Source organism: Carlito syrichta, unplaced genomic scaffold (assembly GCF_000164805.1).
Source record: "Carlito syrichta isolate Samal-C Ts95f unplaced genomic scaffold, Tarsius_syrichta-2.0.1 Scaffold88838, whole genome shotgun sequence".
In the NCBI taxonomy this organism is placed as follows: Eukaryota; Metazoa; Chordata; class Mammalia; order Primates; family Tarsiidae; genus Carlito; species Carlito syrichta.
The window spans coordinates 8,791-13,121 of NW_007032934.1; positions in this window are offsets into that span (position 1 = coordinate 8,791).

Below are 4,331 nucleotides of genomic sequence, written 5' to 3' on the forward strand. Positions count from 1 at the left end.
TAAAAGCTGTAGCAAGAGGGGAATTTATATCCCTACAAACACACATGAAGAAAATGGAAGGAGCACAAATTAATAGCCTAACAAGCCACCTAAGGAAGCTGGAAAAGCAAGATCACAAAAACCCTAATTTCAGCAGAAGAATCCAGATCACCAAAATAAAAGCCCAAATCCAGGACATAGAAGACAAGAAGACAATACCAAAAAATCAATGAAAGAAAAAGCTGGTTCTTTGAAAGAATAAACAAGATTAATGGTCCCCTAGCTAGACTGACCAAGAAAAAGAGAATAAACTCAATCAGAAACACAAAAGATGAAGTCACAATTGACCCTGAATAAATACAAAAGATAATGAAAGACTACTATGTATACTATGGAAACAAACTTGAAAACCTGAAGGAAATGGAGGACTTTCTGACATGAAACAACCTCTGCATGCTGAAACAAGAAGAAATCAAAACCCTAAATAGACCAATATCAATGCAAGAAATTGACTGTCATAAGAAAACTACAAAAAAAAGTCCTGGATCAGATGACCTCCAGCAGAATTCTACAAAACATTCAAGGAGGAACAGATAGCAATCCTATTGAAAGTACTCAGGCAATTGAAAAAGATGGAACTCTCCCAAGTCATTTTATGAAGCTAACACCACATTGATACCCAAGTCATGTAAAGATCCAACAAAAAAAGAAAACTACAGGCCAATATCCTTGATGAACATAGATGCTAAAATTCTCAACAAGATCCTAGCAAACCAGATTCAACAACACATATCAAAAATTATCCAGCATGACCAAGTAGGCTTCATCCCAGGAATGCAAGGCTGGTTCAACATTCATAAGACTGTAAAAGTAATTAAATATATCAGCAGACGTAAAAACAAAAACCACATGATTATATCATTAGATAAAGAAAAAGTTTTTGATAAAATCCATCACCCCTCCTTGATAAAAACCCTGGACCATTTAGGCTTAGATGGAACATACCTTAAAATAGTAAGAATAGTAAGAACCAACTACAAGAAACCCACAGCCAGCATACTGCTAAGCAGACAGAAATTGAAACCATTTCCCCTGAATACTAGAAAAAGACAAGGATGTTCATTCTCCTGTTCAACATAATTTTGGAAGTCCTAGCTAAAGCAATAGAGAAGAGAAGGCGATCAGGGGTATCCAAAAGGAAAACAGGAAATCAAGTTATCCCTCTTTGCAGATGACATGATTTTATACTGAGAAAACCCAAGGGAATCTGTCAAAACCTCCTTGCACTGATGAAGGACTTTAGGAAAGTCTCAGGGTATAAAATAAATGTGCTAAAGACAATCGCATTTCTATACACCAATAATAAACAAACAGAAACTCAAATAAAAAGCACTGTTCCATTCACAATAGCAAGAAAAAAATGAAATACCTTGGTATCTTCCTAATCATAGACATGGAAGACCTTTACAATGAAAACTACAAAGCACTGGTCAAAGAAATCAGGGTTGACATAAACAAGATAAAAATATTCCATGCTCATGGATTGGAAGAATCAACATTGTTAAGATGTCCATTCTGCCTAAGGCAATCTGCAGATTTAATGAAATACCCATCAAATTACCAACAACATTCTTCTTAGACCTAGAAACAACAATGCAGGAATTCATATAGAAACATCAATGATCACAAATAGCCAAAACAATCCTCAGGGAAAAAAAAGCAGGAGGTATCACACTCTCAGAGTTTAAACTTTATTAAAAGCTACAGTAATCCAAACAGCCTGGTACTGATACAAGAACAGACATTAGACCAATGGAATAGAATTGAGATTCCAGAAGCAAAACCTCAATTTATCAACCAATTCATCTTGACAAAACCTCCACCCCCAACCACTGGGGAGAAGAGAACCTATTCAGTAAATGGTGCTGGGAAAACTGACTGACCACATGCAGAAGATTGAAACAAGACCCCTACCTATCTCCATACACAAAAATCAACTCTACATGGATCAGAGACCTAAACGTAAAACCTCAAACTTTAAGAACATTAGAAAATGCAGGAGACACCCTTTTGGAAATTGAAACTGATCAAAACCTCAAGTACTCATTTCATCAGAGATAAGATAGACAAATTGGACCTCATGAAACTGACAGATTTCTGCAAAGTCAAAGAAACCATCAAGAGAGCAGGGAGATAGCCCACAGACTGGGAAAAAATATTTACCAACTCTATGTCTGACAAAGGCCTAACATCTAGGATCTACAAGGAACTCAAACATGCCAAAAAGAAAAAAAGAGAAAGCCCCATTACAAAGTGGGCAAAAGATATGAATAGGGGGAGAAGCAAGATGGCCACTGCATAGATGGATCCCTGAGATGTTCCGAATGTGAGTTTCCCAAAAAGACAGGAAAAAACATTCAAGAGATGAGCGATTACCTCAAGAGGCCTAACCTAAGGGTAATTGGTCTGCCTGAGGCAGAAAAAGAGACAGAGACCACACTGGAACAAACCTTCCATGAGATCATTCAAGAAAACTTCCCTTATCTACTCAATGATGCAAAAACTCAAACACAAGAGATCCAGAGAACCCCTGCAAGACAACAAATGAGAAAACCAACTCCAAGACACATAATAATTCGCCTAAACAAAGTAGGCATAAAAGAAAAAATCCTAATGGCAGCAAGAGAAAAAGGTCAGATTACCTACCATGAAAAACCAATTAGAATAGCAGCAGATTTATCTAGAGAAACCCTGCAGGGTAGGAGAGCTTGGAGCCCTATCTTCAAAGTCCTAAAAGATAAACAATTTCAACCAAGAATAACCTACCCTGCCAGATTAGACTTCATCAGTGAAGCCTACATGAAACACTTAAGAAAGTACTAAACACAGAAGAAAAGGGGAAAAAAAGAACAACATTTTTCACAAGAGTACAGGAAAAAGAATAAAATACATATGAACCAACCCCCAAAACAAAAGAAAGACAATAAACCAAGTGAAAGAACAACTATAAAAGAACTGTATGTTAGGGATGAACTCTCACATTTCAATAATTAGCCTGAATGTGAATGGACTAAAAGCACCACTGAAAAGACATAGAATGGCAAAATGGATAAAATATCACCAGGCAACAATATACTGCCTTCAGGAGACCCATCTCACTAGAAAGGACATGCACAGACTCAAAGAAAGAGGATGGGAAACAAATTTCCAGGTGAAAGGAACACAAAAGAAAGGAGGAGTCATAATCCTAATTTCAGACAAAATACCATTTAAGCTATCAAAAATTTAAAAAGATACAGAGGGCCACTACATAATGATAAAAGGCTCACTCCATCAACAAGAAATATCTACCCTAAACATATATGCACCTAACATAGGTGCACCAACTTTTACAATGCAAATCCGAGGAAAACTAAAGAAAGATATTGATTCTAACATAATCATAACTGGGAACTTTAATACCCCACACACAACCCTCGACAGATCATCAGGACAAAAAATCAACAACGAGATTCAGAACCTCAATGTGACTCTGGACCAAATGGACTTAATTGATACCTACAGAACACTCCATCCAAAGACCAGAGAATACACATTCTACTCATCACCACATGGGACGTATTCCAAGATCAACCACATACTCGGCCATAAATCAAGCATAAGCAAATATAAAAAGACAGAAATTCTACCATGCACCTTCTCGGACCAGAGTGGAATAAAAATAAACATTAACACCAACAAGATTCCCCCCAAACCCACAAAGACATGGACACTAAACAGCATGATGCTAAACAACTCCTGGATCAATGATGAAATAAAAATGGAGATCAAAAGATACCTGGAAACAAATGAAAATGAAGAAACATCTTACCAAAATCTCTGGGATACCTTAAAAGCTGTAGTAAGAGGGGAATTTATATCCCTACAAACACACATGAAGAAAATGGAAGGAGCACAAATTAATAGCCTAACAAGCCACCTAAGGAAGCTGGAAAAGCAAGATCACAAAAACCCTAATTTCAGCAGAAGAATCCAGATCACCAAAATAAAAGCCCAAATCCAGGACATAGAAGACAAGAAGACAATACAAAAAATCAATGAAACAAAAAGCTGGTTCTTCACAAGGATAAAAAATATTGGTAGTCCCCTAGCTAGACTGACCAAGAAAAAGAAAAAAAAACCCAAATAAGTACAATCAGAAACACAAAAGATGAAGTCACATCTGACCCTGAAGAAATACAAAAGATCATCAGAGACTACTATGTACACTTGTATGGAAACAAACTTGAAAACCTCAAGGAAATGGAGGAGTTTCTGTCATCACACAACCTTCCTAGGTTGAAACAAGAAGA